General features: G+C 51.5%; 1 protein-coding gene across 2 annotated transcripts in view; it reads left to right on the top strand.

The window, feature by feature from the left end:
* The first annotated feature begins 14,197 nt into the window (after window positions 1-14,197).
* BAHD1 (bromo adjacent homology domain containing 1) overlaps window positions 14,198-18,278 on the top strand; it is a 35,382-nt gene continuing 31,301 nt past the window's right edge. For both annotated transcript variants that reach the window (XM_021556039.2, XM_021556038.2), the window contains exon 1: window positions 14,198-14,290. The gene's annotated coding sequence lies outside the window, so the exon portion shown is untranslated. The remainder of the gene's footprint in view (window positions 14,291-18,278) is intronic.

Genomic DNA, 18,278 nt, shown 5'->3' with positions numbered 1-18,278 from the left:
AATGACTGGACATGACACTCAGTGCTCTGGGCTTGGTGACAAGGTGGCGGTTGGGCACAGGTTGGACTCAGTGATCAGCTTGTAGTAGGAAAGCTGGACTCACACTGAGCTGGGGTACTGCCAGTGTTTGATCCAGAAACTCAAGGGAAAAGTGGAAGATGGGCTTGGACATCTCCAGTGTTCTGCCTCATGCTTCTCAGGGCAGAAGGGACCACATCTCCTTCCAGTTTTGGACAGAGCTTAAGTTTAAACAGAAGCTGTGTTTGGGGGGGCTGCCCACAGTGTGAGGGACCTGTTTGCTTTATGAACACACAAGGGACGTGGTGTTAAAATCTGTTTGTGAGGTAAAACTGCTGCAGAGGGTCTGTGGGGCCAGCTGGGCTTACAGCCCATTTGTCCTGGGAGCCATGGCCCCATCATGGGGCTGGGCTGTGGTTAAAGCAAATCTTGCCTTGTCAAGCAAGGTCAAACCACACCAAGAGGTACAGGATGTGGGAGAGGAACTCGTGTTTGCACAGCACCTCAGGCGAGGCAGCGGCTCTCCCCGATCCTCCACAGGGAGCGGGGTGCAGTGGTTTACCTTGCAAAAAAGATGTCCTGAGTCACGCTGAGGTTTCCAGATGGGATTCCCAGCATACTGCATTGCTGTGGGACCACTGTCTCCCTCTCAGCAGCTCCCTGGATAGCCCCTCTGTTCCCCTGCTCTGTCCCACTGTCTGTCCCTCCTGCTTTCGGGGCAGTGGGGAGTGTGTGCTTGTGCATATGTGTGACAGAGGATGTGGTTTCTTGTCTGTGGAGCTGGTCCATGAGCGGAAGGGAGGCTTTGGTAACCTGTGGGAAGGATAATGTTTCCCTCCCGTGCTGGGCTTTGAGCAATTTCAGTACAGGGTGACACATAACAAAAGTGTCATCGCGTCCTGATTTCACTGTGCAGAGATGTGCTGAAGCCAAACCCTACAGTGATGCTCCGTTCCTGTTCACGAGCCTCCCTCCTGCAGCCCAGCACGATGTGCTTTTCAAAATCCCTGTGTGTTTAGATTCCCGCTCGCCTCAGCCTCCTCGGGGCTCCGGGCAGCACTCGCTGCGGTTCAACGCCGCTGCCGGAGCAGGGACCTGCTGCTGCGTCGCCTCCGTGTTGCTCATGTGGGTAATGAGTCGATTTCTTTCCCAGGCTGGAGTGAGAACCCACGGAGCCGCATGTATCTGCTGTCACGGATGCATGTCCCTGCGTCCTGCCCGGCAGCTGCCCGCTCCTCCCGCACAGCTGTGCCGGCCACGCTCCCTTCGCAGCAACGCACCCGCTCTTCCCAGCCACGGCACCGCAGGAAGATTAGAAAGAGATTTCTTTTCAATCTATACAAGAATTCACAACTGTGAGGGGGAGACAAAAACATTCTTGAGCCGAGGGCACAATATTGTGCGAGGGAGGCCCGGGGGGGCTGCGGGATTACTGTAGCGCAGCCCAGGGTCGCCCCGCTTGCACCTGCTGTTTGCTGAAAGGCTGATGCTGAGCAACAAGCAGCTGATGCTGAGGCCCAGTTGTCAGCCTGAATGGGGGGAAAAAAGGCTGGAGCAGCGTGCTCGCTAAAGGGAAATGGCAGGCAGCCCAGTGCCAGCGGGAGGAGGGAGCCGGCAGTGGGGACAGGCAGCCGGCTCCCCCTTGGCACGTGGAGCTCCGGGCAGACCCGGAGGTGTGGGTCTGCCTGAGGATCTGTCATTCCAAAGGAATCCAGGAGAAAGGGGATGATCCTGAACCTCTGAAGAGGATGAGGAGGTTGAGAGCTCAAGTTCTCCCCGAACCACCCTGATGGCTTCAGCGCTCAGCTGCCACAATGGGCAGGAGATGATGTCCCCACCAAACCTGAAACTGAAGTAGCACTGCTGAAGAGCACCCTGCCCTTGGCCACTGCTGTTCCCCAAGCAGGAGGAAAGGTACTTTTCAAGAAGAATTTCTTCATGGAAAGGGTTGTCCAGCACTGTAATTGCCCATGGAAGTGGTGGAGTCACCATCCCTGTAGGTGTTCAAGGAACAATTGGACCTGGCACTCAGTGCTCTCGTCTGGTTGACAAGGTGGAGACTGGTCACTGGTTGAACTAGATGATCTTGGATATCTTTTCCAATCTAAAAAATTCTGGGATTCTCTGATCCTGCTGTTTCTGCTCACAGGCCTCGCTCTGGTAGGGACAGTGACAGTCAGATAGATATGCCCTGCAGCATGAGGATCAGACTGGCACTTAAAACACTCAGTATTGTCACCCAGAGGTGCTGAAGCACCTTGATCTCTCTGAGCTCTACAGTGAGCACTGAATCACCCTGCTCAGCTCATATGTGGAACATCATGTATGATGTTCCATGTAACATCAGCTGCTGTCCCCTGCACTGTCCAAATAGGCAGGGCAGAGAGAGAACAGGTAGTCTCTGAAGGTTGTCTCAGTGGGCTGAGGGGCTCAGCACAAGCACAGCCCCCTCCTGTATAGGGCTGTTTGGTGGCAGAGCTGGGACTGGCCAGAGGAGGATTTTCCAGCCCTCTGCTGCAGCTGCATCCCAGAAGAGAGGGCAGGAGTGAGCGTATTTTCCTGCAGCTGTTGGTGAGATGAAAATAATCCACGTGCCCTGGGTGTCTGCAGGGTGAAGGGGGCTATATTGGATCAATGTTCCTCCTGTGAGCCAACCTTTGCCAGGGGCATTAGGAAACAGCCTGTGTCCTCTCTATGCCTTGTCCCTCTATCTCCGAAGGGGCAGCAAGCCCAGTGTTGTTCTGAAGGAACAGAAAGAGTGGTAGCTGCCTGGTCAGTGCAGTGCAGAGGAGAAAAGCAAATGGTTATTTTTGCAGCCCAGCAGAGTCTCTACTTTGATTTAGCACCTGGGTACTCCTGCTGGCATGAGGAGAGGGAGCTGCAGAGAGGGGATGGCCTGGCCCTATCCCTGCAGAGCAGACACACTCAGGAAATCCCCCAGGATGATTTTTTTTTGCTTGGGCATAGCTGAAGCTTTCAGCATGGGGAGCCTCCATGCAGCTCCCCTAGGCCCCACTTCCCAAAGGAGCTGGCGTCGCGTCAGCATCGAACACGCTCACCCGGGGCTGGTGTTCCCAAGAGCCAACGTTTCCAACAGGCTCTGCAGAGCTCCCTCGTGGGACCGTGATGGTGTGTGGAACTGGAGGCTGGTAAAGTCCTTCCTGGATCTTTATGGGGACCATCTCCTGCTCAGGGGGCAGCCCTGGCTCTCACATCCCTTCTGAGATGGAACATCAATCCCTTTGCAGGGATCACTGTGTCCATGGTAGTAGCCACTGTCTGCCGGGAACTTGGCACTGGTTTCTGTGTCACAGCATGCAGGAGCACCTGCCCTCCTGTGTACCTACTCAGCATGTCTTGGAAAACTGGAAGTCTTCCTGCAGCTTCCACAAGCTGCTTTTGTTCTTGGAAAACCTCCATCTTTCTTTTCTCCATGACAGCATCTCCCAGGAGTCATAGGCAGGATTGAGCCCTTTTTGCTGGTATCCTTTCCACACGGGTCAGAACCTCAGCACCCATGAGTGCCCCAAAACTGCTGCTGGCAGCATACTGGATCTCCCTTCCTCTGCTTCTCCAGTCCCAGGTCTGGCTCGAGGTGAACATCCTCAGAGGCAGGAATCCTTTGCTTGCTGCGTTTTGCTGGATTTGCCTTTGCTCCCAAGCCAGGGTTCACCTGGAGAGAGGCTGTGCTCCGGCATGGAGCTCATGCCAGGAAGCCACCAGAAGCCACAGACAGGCAGATAACTGAAAAGCCAACACATTCCAGCAGGGCTGGTCTGAGTTGGAAAAAATCTGGTTTTGGTGAAATGCAAAAAATGCTGCAAGTTCAGGCAGGTTATGCCCATGGACAGTGGTTTGTGAAGGCATGGGTGACACTGAGCCCCCAAAACTCAGGTACTTGGAAGGACACAGAGCAGAACCAGCTGCAGCATCCCTTGGGAAGAGAGGGCTTATGGATTAGCCAGATCTTGGGATTCTAGGGAATCCTTACTTCCATGGCAGCTATGGGTTTGCCAGGGGAATTTATTTACCCCTGCCAGGTGAGCACCTTCCCCACCAGAAGGACTGGGCTGTGCTAAGGGGTTAAGTAACTTGCCCAAGGTTGCCAGAGTTGTCTGTGGCAGAGAAAAGCAAAAATCCTGTGGGCTCCTGAGTCACCATTACTTTTGATCCATCTTGTGATTAAAAAATGCAGTTTGGTCTGGGTCTGGATTTGGGGTCTGACCATCAATTATTATTACACCTTTCTCTGTGGAATTAAAATGCATTTCAAAGTCTGAACATAATCCCTTCCCTCCCACAGCCCCAGGATAACCCAAACAGGCTCATTTGAACTGCAGGTGGACCAAGACCAAAATCAGCCTCATCTTCCTCTCCCTGCCTGATACTAACATGGGATAAAGATGTAGAAAAGCCAGAGAACAGCCAAAAAGGAAAGGCTGAGCACAGACTGCACAGGGGCAAGTCACTGCTGCTCAGACCAGTGTCTTTAATTGCTGCATCTCTTCTGCCTGTGCCCAAGGAGCTGATCCCAGGTGACTCCAACAGACAATGTCATTTAAATCAATTATCTCCCTATTTGGAGCCATCCACCCTCTCCCTCCTTCACCATACAGCCACAACCCCCATAATTTATTCATCCTCGGCTGCACTTAAACATCTGCTCCACTGCCATTTGAGTTTGGCAGAGCATTAGCTTTAAAATTTCATGAAACATAGTGCAGGTGGCAAAATCAGAAATTAAGGATTATAATCACGGCAAAGCCGGGTTCATGAGCCAGCTCCAGCTCAGAACAAGAGACACCAGGAGAACTCCTGGGGATTTAATGCCCCTCTGGTGTTCAAATCACATTTTGATTTCCTTTTCCCAAAGATTGGGGGTATTTTTACATCAGCACTGCTCTGAGGTGGATGTTAAAGTGAGGGAAGCATCTTCCCTCCACGGGTTTTGTTGTTCCACTGCTGCTGCCAGAAAATTTTTCTGGCCAGGGGGTTGTTTTTGAAGGCTGGTGTGTTCCCTGGAAGGTGTCTTTGCTCACCAAATTGGGATTATTGGGATTTAATTACATCCTCCACTCCAGCGGTGCTTGTGGGAAGAAAGAACCATGCTGGAACTGTGCCACAGTTCCCCCTCCAGCCCTAGAGACAGGCCACAAAGTAGGGATGAGGTGCTGGAGCAATGCTGGTTTTAAGAAAAAATCAGAAATCCATGTGTCCCCAGTCTCTGCATTCACCACAGAGCCACAACCCTCTAAAACACGCTGGTTATCCGCAGCGGTTCCCTGTGTTTATAGCTAATGAAGAGAGCTTTGGAAAGAAAATATTTGCTTTAGCAATTCCTCTTTCATCTATTAACCCAGTTTTCATCATTGCACAGAGCTGGGTCAGAGGGATAAGGGACCAGGAGGGAGGGCAGGGGGCTGGCTGGGGAGGTTAGAGGGAATTGAGAGACCTGTGTGCCTCTGGATCTGGCGCTGATGATGCTGAGGAGCTTCAGGATCCAGCAATTACTGAGCTATCAGACATCCTGTCCCACAGCGGAGATCAACTCCTACTCCTCTTCCCAAGTGTTAAGAGGAAGACCAAGGGGATTATTTAGTGCTCAGCTGTACTTTGATGCCTGGGAAGCTTCTGGAGTACAGGAGGTTTTAGATCTATTGAAGCACCTGGCAGATAACCAGGTGATAAAAGAGCCAGCATGCATTTGTCACACAGAGATCACATCAAACCCTTGAGTTCCTCTCTTTGCTGAGGAAACTGGATGTGTGGATGAAGAAGCTGAAATGAGACATATCCTGACTTTAGGAAGGCTTTAAACCTCATGTGACATTTTGGGAAGGAAACAAGGCTGTTTGGGCTGGACACAGACCCACTGTGCTTCACAGCTTGCTGGAAAATTCTCTCCCAAAGGCACAGCCAAGCTCCAGCCTTGGCAGGGCTCTGAGGGGCTTCCCTCTGCACCAGCCTCCTGTTTGAACCCCTGTGTTCAATCTCCCTGGATCAAGGATGTTGTTTTTTTAAAGGGAGGAAGCAGTCAGCTCTCCAAATCCAGTCCCTGTGCAGCCGGAAGGACTTGCCTGGACACCACCAACTCTCAGTGCTGGGTGAGGAGGCACCAGTCTGGGCAGTCCAGGGCTGCACAGGTTCCAGTGTGACAGAGAACAGCACAAGGACATTTGGTACAGAGATGATCCACTCAGACCCAAATTTAGGGCAAGGCATAAGAGTAAACAAGCACTGATGGAATTTTCAGGTTATGCTTTGAAGTTTCAAGGATAGGAGGAAGGGAGGAGCCATCTCCAAGGGTTTGGGGCTTCAGTTTTATTTGGTTTATGGAAGAAAAACAAGTAGGGGGAAAGAGGGTGACTTTTAACCAGTTTTATCTTCACAGGTTTGGACAAGGCTCCCATCAGGACCTGCTTTGTTCCCCATTTTAGCTTTGAAACTTCCTGCAGCTCTGGATTCTCACGAACTGAACTTTATACTAAGTAACACTTTTTAGCAACTTTTCCTTCCATAAACTCAGAAAGCTGCTTTTATGGAGTGGGGCCTGGCTGGAACCTGTACCAGGGTTCTGAGCAGACAAGTGCCCCAATTCCCCCTGGTTTTGGGGATAAGCCAGGGCTGGGGCAATCTCTGACAACAGTGATGGAATTAGGAGGATTTATCAGGGTTGCTGCTCTCAAGTGAAGTTTGGGAGTCATTACCACACCAGCCCCTCACACCCAGATGCATCTTCAGCACCCCCTGGGCATTTTTGTACTTCAAAAGCCTCCACTAGATCCTGCCTAAGCCCAGGCACAGACTCGAGACTGTGAGGAGCCCCGGGCATGGGTTCCTGGGCGGGAGCCTGTTTGGGGTGTCGCTGTGGGTAAGGAGCTGGGCACAGCGAGACAGGTCCTGGATGTGGATGAGCAATACTGGGGAAGGCTCTAAATAGGACAAACACAGTGGGACTGTTAGTACCTGAGGACCCCAACATACAGATCCAGCACTTCCATGTACCCCCAGTGAGCCAGGCTTGCCCAGGGGTTCATTTCCAATTCAGAAACCAGGTCCCTGTGAGTGTGGAGCTGTCACTTGGATGGAGTGATCCATAACTTCCCTGGCTAATTGTCAAAGCACAGCACTCAATCCAGGGCACTCTTCCCTCGGGAAAGTGGCTTCTTCTACCTGAACTGCAGGAGAGCAGCCCCAGGAATTGGGAACGTAGCATCATTCCCATGGCAACAGCCTGGGAGGCTGCGAATGGAGAATTATGACTTTGTTCCCTGTTCTGGCATGAGGAGAAGCTGGGCTTTACAGGATTAAGCAGATCCCAGCTCAAACATCCAGGGTACCACTGGAGGGAATAATGAATAGTAATAGCAGAATAAATGGGTTTTGATCCAAGGCTCTGTCCAAATAGTAATGACAACCCACTTTGTTTAAGTTTGGTCGGTTTCCAGGTTGAGTGTGAACCTGCTGGGGGTTTCTGAGCTGGGACACGAGTAAGGCTGTGCCACCATTCACTTCATGGACACTTCTGAGGAGTAAACTGGTCATTAAATGTGAGGCCAGGAGTGATCACGATCATTCAGGGTCTCCTGAATGACAGTTCCCTTTTCTCCAGGCTCCTTTGTATGCAAAAGAGCAGAAATCTTCACACTGCAGGAATACTTTGGTGGACTACAAGTCCTCACGTTAGGATCTAAGGAGGATATTTGGGTTAATGACTATTTTTGCAAGGGCTGCAGCAGTAAGGACATTGGGATAAGCCTGTGGCTGAGCCCAGGGCTGTGGCCACCCGCAGCCATGGGGCCCACATCCTCCTCTGCAGCAGCTTCCCCATTGTCCAGCGCCCTTGTCATGCCTCACTCCATCCCATGGGAAGATCCTGTCGTTGGACACATGGACAGGACCTCAACATCAATGGCTGTGGTAGCTCTGCCTGTTTTCCAGCTTTTTGAGCATGGCTGTTCCTCCCCTGCTATGGTGTCTCTGCACTAGGGTTTTTCTCTGCTCTCCCCACAGCGCCAGCACTTGCTCAACGACTGACAGCCCTGTGCAGCCCCGTCCCTCAGAACCCATCCTGTGTTTCAAAGTCTGGAGGAAATGGTGTACTGACTCTTCCATTTTCCTTTCCTTTTTCTCTCTCACTGCTGTCGAACAACAGTGAGGAAAGATGTAGGAAAGAAAATTAAGGAGATGCTGCCCACCTAGGGCACAGCATTTTCCCCAGCCAATTGCACATCCTCTAGATCCCTCCCCAATCCAGATGACTCTCCACAGCAGCTCCAAATCCCTGAGTGCTGCCTGATTTACTTCCCATAGGAGATGCCATCACCGGGAAAACCCTCCTTTGCTCCCATCTCTCCCTTTCTGAGTATTTGTTATTTTAAGCCAACTCCTCAGGGATTCAATTTCTGTGCAGAATGTGGGGATTTAGCCACACAACCCATGTTAATGCTAATAGGATTATCATAGAATCATGGAATCGTTTAGGTTGGAAAAGACCTTTAAGACCATAGAGTCCAACCATTCCCCCGGCACTTGCAAGGCCACCACTAAACCATGTCCCTAAGAAGGAGATTTGTACAGGGGAACTCCAAACCTTCCCACCGGGTGCCTGAAGTATCCTAACAAGGGACGGAGAGGCAGCAGCTTCAGACTGTAAGTGTTGAGCCCAAATTCAACCCTGACCCCTGGGATGAGGCAGAGGATTAACAGGTACGTGTGTGTGTGTGTGTGTGTGTGTGTGTGTGTGTGTATTTTCCCCCAACACTGAGATGTTGTTATTGTCTTAATGAAGATTTTGGAGCTTTTCCTGATGTCCCACAAGAAGCCCAGGGAGATACCAGATCCTCCTTGTGCTGATCTTGCCTCCAGCTGCTGAAAGTAAGGAATGAAAAACAATGCTAAGGGCTGAAAAACGCCTCTGAATGGAACTCTGGGTGGGCCTCAGGGTGCTGGACATCTTTGAGAGCTTGGGGTCAAGGAAACAGTAAAGCATCCAGGAGTGATGTTTCCTTTTCACATAGGAAGTTAGGAATGTCCCTGTGTCCCTGTGCTGGCAGCAGTGTGAAGGAGCAGACACATCTCCCCCACTGAGGAATGTCCCTGTCTGCATGTCTGTGTGCTGGCACGAGCTCCCACCCACCTGAGGGATATGAAATAGAGATGAAGATTTCCTGCTGATCCAGCTGTTTCTCTGGAAATTCAGATTGGCTGAGTGGTGCCTTTGGAATTTCTTATTAGGATTTTCCTGTATTTATTCTGTGCAAGGAGTTGTACAAGCAGCCATGGGTTTGTTCCCACTGATTTTTCCAAGCAGACCACAGCTGAAGTGTTTGCCCCAGCCCAACAACCCGCAGAGGGGTGAAGGACTGGTGCTGGTTGTGCCTCATCCCATCCCACAGCACAGATGGTCCCATAATTGCTACTTGCTTTCCCATCCTGAATTTCTGGGACATGTGTTTTGCATTGCGATCCTCTTAGCCTCCCTGGTTTTGTGAATCACACTTCATAAAAGAATGGCTACCTTGGGAACGCAAGGCAGGACATTTATCCTTCCTGTGCATGTGTGTTTGTCACTCCCTGCCACGGCCCAGCTTATAAGGCGGAGTCCTTGTTTTTAATCCTGATTTTGCAATATACTGAAGTACATACATTCACCTCTATCCACCATAACACTCAGGGATGTTCTTAACTCAGTCCTGTGATTTTCTGCTTTAATTCAATCCAGTCTTATTTCCTGACAGTACTGGTCCCCATTGAGCTATTCTGGTTGTCCCTCTGTTTTTGCCCTCCATCAATAAATTATTTATATTATATTCCTTACTGAAGCACTTTAAAGTGTTAAGATCAGAGGTGAAATAAGAAGTAGAACACAGCAATCCCCTTTCATTTGCTGAACTTCCTTGGAACTGCTGCTTCATAGACAATATTAGATATAAACAGCATAAACTTTTCTAAAACGAAAATAAATTAAAATAAATGAGAAATTAAACCTTTGTAGCAGCAACGGTACCAAAAAGCTGCAGATGATTCCCTGAGACACCAATACAGTAATTTGGATTTTTCTAGGTAGGTAATGAGATCCTTTGTGACAGCTCTGTGCTGGCAGAGCCCTCTCCTTCAGCCTGAAGGTTTCTTCCGGTGGAAAAAGGGGAATATTTCACCCAGCTGAAAATGAACAAATGCTGATGTTTAAACAGAAATCTCAGAGGAAGCTGCCTCTGTAACCACAGCTGGTTTGCTGCAGACCTGAACACTCACAGCCAATTTGCTTTTTTGGTGTAATAGAATTCCAAGTCAGTCCATGGAGCTCCACCAGGGATTCATTTGGCCTTTTGCAGTTACTGGGTTAACCCTGGAAGGGGGAAGGAAAGGAGGGGACCACCAAAACCCATCTCTTTGCCAGCAAGCCAGTGCAGCACCAGCACCTTTTCTGTGGAAACACCAGGAGGGATGGGATCACACAGCTGGGTTTGGGGATGTTTCTTGGTGGGGGACATGCCTGGAAAGAGAAGGATCCCTATGGGATGCAGCTGAGATAGGCTGAATTAAAGACTTTTTAACCCATCCCTGTCACTGCAGCCAAACAGGGGCCACATAAAGACCCAAGGATGGCTTTATCCCCATCTGCAGCCATGCGGCTGTTTGGGAAGGTGGGGCTGGCCACCCTCCCCCTCACAGATGTGCCGGCTCTTCCCTGCAGCCAAGTCCTTCCCTGAGGCCTGGCCAAGGAACCAGTTGGTGCAGGATCCTCCACACTGCTGCTCTTAGTGTGTGAGTTTACTCGGATTAAGGTTGTTGCTTAAGCTTCCATGCCTATTTGCAAGCTGCCAGTGGAATGCAAGCTCTCCATCAGTTTGTGGCTGTGCAGGAAGCTCAGGTGTTCCCAGGGATTCCACTTGGATTAAAAAGAGGAGGCTGCCAGCCTCCTGCCATCACAGACACCAGAGCTCCAGGTACTCTTTCTCTGTCCTTGCAGCCCTGCTGGGAGATTTTTCTTCTTGGATTTCCTGTGACTTTTTAAAATTTACCATAGTTGTTCCTGAAAGTCAGAGAGCTCTGAGTGTGCAGTGCAAACACCCTTCTCCCAGCCTGACCCACAGTGAGGTGCTGGGACTCTCTTCCATTCTCCTGTGGGACAACTAAAGATTTTACTGAAATTCAAAGTCAGAAAATGCAAAGATCCTTTTCCCTGTTTTCCCTGTGTTAACAATAAAATCCTCTTTTCCCTTCTTTCCCTGTAGCGCTGGCTCAGCTCTGTGTACCTGTGCCACCCCAGTATCTGGAGGTAAGTCATGCAGTGAGGGACAATCTCTTAATCCCTGCTGGTTCCTGGCCCAGCTCCTCCACAGCCATGGGGCTTTAGAACCCCTTTTACCAACAGGTACTACCTCAGCAAGGTGCTGCCACAGCCCATATTGTGAGCTGGGGACAAAGATTCTTGTTGTGCTGCTGTTCAGGCAGTCTATAGCCCTGGATGTTATCCCTTGTCCAAAAAACAGGCCAGAATATGGGGTAGGAAGATTTTGTGTTGGGGTTTTGGTGGTTTATTCTTCCCAGTTAATAAGGGGAGAAAAAGCCCAAATGCTGCCTCTTGGCTGTGTCGCCGCCTGACAGAGGCTGGAGGCCAGCAGACACACAGACATATTGTTCTGGAATCAGCAATTAGCTTCCCATTTTCCCCCCCTCATCCCTCTGAGAAAGGGACGAGGAAAGGCCCCACTTGAGAATAAATTAGTATCTCAAAAGAGAGGCAGCTCTGCAGATGGCTCCGTTGTGCTTCACACTCCTGCACAGCTCTGGAGCAGTTCCCCATCCTCAACCTGTCCGTTGTCCAGATGTTCTCCTATTCCAGACACCTGGAAGAGGGAAGGTGGCCTCACCTCCACTTTCCCCAGAAAGCAGCTGTTAAATGATATTTGTCATCAAATTTCATAATGAATTTTGCCCAAGTGCTTCCCTCTGGAACACTGTGACACTGTGGGTTTATTGCTTGAGTTCCAGGGGGATTTCAGAACTTTGAAATTCTCAGATTCTTCACTTTTCTGCTCAAATATCGTTCTGTTTAGCTATGGGAGTCTGAGGTGGTAGATGCTGGAAGTCAATGGAACACATCTAGCAACAGGAGTAAGTGTGCTCTGTGTAACACGAAAATTGAACTCTGATCTCAGAGTGCTGTGATTTCCTGTTCCTGTGGCTCGCAGCAGAGGGAAAGGCTCCAATAAAATATCATTTTTAGGGAATAATTTGGCAGCACCATGAGCTGCCCTCGGTTTTCAGGTGGGGAGCAGCTCTGGTCTGAGGAGACAGAACCTTTGTGCTTATGGAGTGGCTCTTGGTGTTGTCCAGCTGCATTAAATAGAGCCTGGAAAAGTCTCCTCCAAAGGTTGCATTTCCAAAGGGCAGCCATCAAATGGGGTAATCACAGAGTATCCTGAGGTGGAAAGGATGCACAAGGATCATCCAAATCCAGCTCATAACAGTATCAGAGAGTTTTTAAGGAGGGTTGCCCTACTGCACCTTGAAGGCTTCCAGGGGTATAGCTGTTAAAGTTACTTATTTTTCCCTGCTCCATCACCAATGGCTGGTATTTGTTTCAGGAATTAGTGTCTCCAAATAGCTGAATTTCCTCTCAAGCTTCCCCTGTGTAACATCTGGATCCTGCAATAATCATACCAGTGCTTGATCCTGCTGTTGTTTGCAAGATCCCTGTGGACCACCGGAACAAGGCAGGAAGTATTTCAGGCTCTTAGTCTCCTGCAGTTTAGTTGAATTTCAAACAGATAATCAGGGTCTCACCCTCATTGTGTGTGTATTTATCTCCTGAAGCCCCGTGAGTTGCTTGTTCCATGTGCGAGTTCTTTCCCAGCTGTTTCCCAAATTTAAAAGAAATAGGACAAATTTGGTACTGGAACAGGCTCCTCAGGGAAGCGGTCACATCTCCAAGCCTGAAAGAGCTCAAGAAGTGTTTGGACAATGCTCTCAGGCACATGGTCGGTTTTTGGGGCTGTCCTGTGCAGGACTAAGAGTGGGGCTCAATTCCTGTGGATCCAACTCAGAAGACTTCATGATTCTATGGAAAAACCCCATTCTGGTGCTGATGGAGAGGCTTCAGGGATGGGGACTGTGGTACTGCTAAAGATCAAGTAACTTCCGTGGCTTGCTGGTTCTCTTTTAGGGCTTTAAACTCATCTTTTCAGGAAAATATGGAGTTTTTCAGATGTTCTCATTGCCATGTCTCACCTGTTGGTAAGACCATAGAAGCCACGGACACCTGAGTGTCGCACCTGAGGACAGATTCTGTGGAGAAGCTCTGAGACACCTGAGAACTCTCTGTTGGCCTTTTCCCCCCTAAAATGCAACGGGATATTCCCCTGCTGCTGACTCACGAGGCTGCTCAGGGATAGCTGCCACACAGGGGCTGTCCGTGGCCTTTCCAGTGCCCATCTCGGGATGGGAATGATGGGCGCTCAAACCCGCTCTGCCTTTTGCCTCTCCTCCCTAGCAGCTCTCAGCGGAGCTCCCGCCGGACCCCTGGGACATACAACTTTCCCAGAGTTTGGATGCAGGGCTCGGTTTAAGTGTGACTGCCCCCGGGATGCGCAGGGCACAGCCGCGAGGTGTGAGGGCGCCTTGGGCGCCTCTGAGGGACCCACGGGGGGGCCCCTGACTGGCGCGCGAGGCCGCCTCATGCCCCCGTCCTGTGAGGGAATCGCGGCCATCGGGGGCTACCCCAGTGCTCCGGCGGGGCGGTTATCCCGGTTTTCCCGGTTATCCCGGTTATCCCGCGCCACGGGCGAGGGGCGGCAGAGTGGGGGGCTCCGTGAGGGGAGCGGGGGGGCGCCGAGGGGGGCTCGGGGCGGGGGCGGGCGCGGCGGCGATTGGCCGGCGGCGGCGGGGAGGGGCGGCCGTGATTGGCCGGCGCGGCGGGGCGAGCGGCGGGCGGCGGGCGACGATTGGCTGCGGACGAGGAAGCAGGAAGGAGGCCGGAGGCGCTCGCGGCTTGCGGGGACTTCGCGGCGGCGGCGGCGGCGGCGCCCCCGGTCCCTCCTCCGCCCCCTCCTCCGCCCCTCCCGGCCCCTCCGCCGCCCGCTCCGGCCTCCGCCCGCCCGCTCCGCGACGCCCCGCGGCCAGGGGCGGGCGGCGGCGGTGGCGCCTCGTCCCCATCCCGCAGCGGAGGAGGCGGCGGCGCTGACGCAGCAGCAGCGCGGAGCTCGGGACTCGCGGCGCTCCCGCCGCTGGATTTCTCCCCCCCGGGGCCTGCGGCAGCCTCCCGGTGAGTCCACACGCGGTCCCCGCGGCGCCGGCTCGTCCCTCCGCCCCCGGGAACTCCGCCTGGCCGGGAGCAGGTGCCGCCGCCCCGGGGTTTGGGGGGCGGGGGGTACTCGGGGCCAGCGGGAACTTCCCGCGGCGGCGGGGAAGCGCCGGGAGGGCACGGCGGGCTGGGTGGCGGGTGGGCCGGGCCGGCCCGAGCCGCCGTTACCCCGCGCGGTCCCACCGGTGCGAGGCCGGATCGGCCCCGCCGAACCGCCCGGGGCTCCTCCGCCCCTGCCGCTCGGGCAGCACAAAGGCGGCGGCGCCGGGCCGGGGGGGCCCGCGGGAGTTGCGGGGCTCCTCGCCCCATGGGCTGCTCGCCCCATGGGCTGCTCGGCTCGGCATCGCCGGGTCGGAGGCGATTCCCGGGGAGAGCCGTCGCTGTCCTCGGCGACTCCGGATCTCGGAGCTGAAGCGGCGCTGCCCGGCCGGGAGTTGGCACAGGACGGGCTGGCTGGGGCTTGGTGTCTTGGGGCTCCCCACGGCCGAACGGGGCGATGAGCCCCTCCCCGGAGGGTCGAGCGGTTGAGTCCGTCGAGTTCCCGGTGGTTTGCAGGATGTGATGCCGGGCGGGCTGTGAGCCCCGTGTCCCTGTCAAGCAGGTACCATCGAGCCTCTTTGGGGGATAGCAGAGCAGTTTTCATTTCCATCGTGATTTTTCCCACTCGCCGTGCGCTCCCCGTGGCTCTGGACATCTCTCTTTTCCTGCCGGCTGCTCCGGTGGCCGACGGCTTGTTTTCTCTTCTCCTTTTGTGTAGCGGTGGCTCCTAATGGAGGCAGCTCCGCTGGCTCCCTCTTTTCCAGCTGCTTCTATAAGGCGCAGGAGCCAGCACATGTGACTGGGCAGATCTCGGGAAGACTAGCAAGTGCTCCCCGGGCTCCTGCTCGACAGCCAACACGGGGATACCCACACCCCGATGTCCTTTTCCCTGCCCCGGCACAGGGAGACACAGGAACCCCTTCTCTTTCACAAGAGCAGCCACGAAAACTTAAAAAATACGAGCATTTGGGATTTATTCTGTTTGCCTCTCCCCCTCCCCTTTCTCTTTCCACAAAATGCTTATCTGAAAGAGGTTCTGGTTGTGTTTTGTTTTAAAGAATCCAGCTGCCCCTCGTGCTCGCTCTCCATCTGAAGTCATCATTGTCAGGAGCAGGCGAACCTCAAAGCGAGAGGCTTTGCCGGGCTTTTGCTTGCCTGGTTAATTGATCTGTCCATCAGTTTGCCACAATTAGCGAGTGCTTGTGCCACGCTGAGGGGCTCTGTGGTGTTCTGGGGGGCTCGGGGTTTTATTTTAAGGCTTCTGGTCCTTGTGGTTGTGAGAAAGAGTGACACGAGCTGCGTGATAGACTGGTGCTTTTGAAATCGTAATGTGATTTAAATACCAGCACGCTGCTGATCGCTTTAACAGAAATATCCTGCTCACATATTCATCCCGGGCCATCCTTCACGTTTGTCATGTCCTGGCTACCTGAATCGTTCCCGAGCTTCGGCTGGAACTGTCTAAATGTTTGCAGGTGATAGGAAATAGTGCATTAGTGTGATTTACCAGGACGTTTTGGATTTAAACATCGATTTCTGTTTGTTTTCCTCATTAACACAGTGCAGCATTTCTAACTGCTTTCCAGCTGGAGCAGAGCAGAGAAGTGTAGTACTACTGATAGGTGTAAAACACCAAGCCTGCAAGGAAAAACAATTCCTTGAACTTTGTGCGACTGGATCCTTTCTGGATGCTTTGTTTGCTGGGGCTTCATGGTGACAGTTGCACAGAACAATAAGATGCAACTTAGAAATGTGGGCTTTGGGGGAAAAACAGTCACACCCTTGTGTCTTGAGGCAGAAATGTTATTTTGGAGGCCACTGGTGTGTTCTCATCCAACTGAATCATTCAGTTAAGCGTCGGTACTCTGTCCTTCTTGCCAGTTTGTCTGCATCACCTTTCTGTTTCCTCTCTGGAAGCCTTAGTGTTTATTTGGCTTTTTAACCAGTATCACGGGACAGGGTTGGAAGGGCCTCTGGAGACCACCCCCACCTAGAGCAGGTGACACAGCAATGTGTCCAGGTGGGTTTGGAATGTCTCCAGAGACAGCCTGTTCTGTGCTCTGCCACACTCCATGGAAAGTTCTTCCTCCTGCTGAGGTGGAACTTGTTGTGTTTTAGGTGATGCAGGTTAATTTTGTTTGCTGTGGTGGTGTTAATCGCTGTTGTGTGACTTGGAGGCTCTCTGGAACACGTGTGCTGGTCCAGTCTGTGGAGATCCGATTTAGGGATCACCTGGCTGGGATGTGGGGGGAAATCCACCCTTCAGCAAAAACTTTTCTAGTGCTGCTGCAGCATTGAAAATAAGCCCTTAGCAGCAAATCTGTCCAAAGTAAACAATTGAAAAATAATTAGGAGTGGTAGCAAAGGCATGCTCTCTGCTTGGCATCGTGTTCAGATCACAAGCAAATGAACGAGTGATGAGATCTAGCTCTGCAAAAACAAGAAGGTGTGCTCAGATGTGCAAATATCACATCCAAAAGGAGCTGTGTTAGGGTTTTTTTGCCCCATCTCCAGTTAGTTGTCCCCATTTGGACATCGGGAGAGATTTCTTTGTATAAAAGGCTGTCAGGCACTGGAAGGGGCTGACACCAGGGAGGTGGTGGAATGTCCATCCCTGCAGGTGTTCAAGAAAGGACTGGATGTGGTGCTCGGTGCTCTGGGCTGGGTGACAAGGTGATGATTGGTCACAGGTTGGACTTGGTGACCTTGGAGTTCTTTTCCAAGCTCATTGGTTCTGGGATCTCAGTTAACCACGGGGATACAACTCATGGAAGCAGCAGCAGAACAGCCTTGGTATCACACCCAACCAGCTGAACGACATCATAACTCTCATGTTGATAAGAATAAATGAAGCAGTGTTCAGATGACTGGGAAATACAGGAGAAGGAAAAAAAAAAAAACCAACCAAAAATAAGCAGCCCAAAGAAGTCATAAATCTGAAAATAGCTTCAAACACAAGCTGTGAGCTGGCAGGGGCTGGGGTGGCCGGGCTGTGGCAGAGAGGGATGTGCTTCGATCCCGGGGGATTTCCCCATATGAGGGTTCTGACTGTCTGGTTTGCTCTCCTGCTTGAACTCATGATGTGAGTGATGATTTATGTGCCTGTTTCCAGCAGCTCATAGGTGAGCTGGTTATATTCCAAGCTGCAGATTTGGGCTGTCTTAAGCTATTCTCCAATTGTGAAGGCTGGAAGACATCACAGTTTTGGATGCAGACAGTATTTAAAGGGAAGAACAGGGGCTTTTGTGTGGAGGATGCTAAGAAGGAATTGTTCCTTGTGCTTCAGCATGAGGACTGGAGTTTTTGGGTCCTTCAGCCATGATCACAGCTGTCCAGCATGGCAGCTCCTCTTTTACTGAGACCAAAGACAAGTATTTAATGGCAGAAAAATGTTGAAATTCGTGGCCAGATTGTTGTTCTCAGTGAGTTACCTGTAAGAAGACCATCATGATTTAACTATACTTTCACACTTGTACTGGCACCTGACATCCTTGAAATGGGGAAAAAACACTTAAATTTGATACTACTGGTTTTATTTCTTAAAAGACAGAAAGAAACAAGATTGTATGTGACAATGCCATAACTTTGTCCAGTTATTGCCCAGATTTGCTATTTTAGCATGGAGTTTTATTATAAATCAAGTAGAATAGAGTCACAGTAATATTTTGTGTGAATTTAAAAATCCCCCTTCCATTAGAAGAACTAGACACTGGAAAACTTTATCATGTAATAAAGTGAAATGAGGATCTGAAGTTATTAAAAAATAAGCCAAGGGTATAATTAAGAAAAATAAATATAAATCTGGTTTAAAATCAACTCATTTGGGCCCTGTCAATATTTGTGCCATTGGAGTTAATTGATCTGTTCCATGTTATTTTTTCTCTGGCCATGTGGGTGAAACCCTTATAAA

This window comes from Lonchura striata, chromosome 6, assembly GCF_046129695.1.
Source record: "Lonchura striata isolate bLonStr1 chromosome 6, bLonStr1.mat, whole genome shotgun sequence".
Taxonomy (NCBI): Eukaryota; Metazoa; Chordata; class Aves; order Passeriformes; family Estrildidae; genus Lonchura; species Lonchura striata.
The sequence above is the reverse complement of the archived record's forward strand: the minus strand, read 5'-3'. Positions and strand labels throughout refer to the sequence as shown.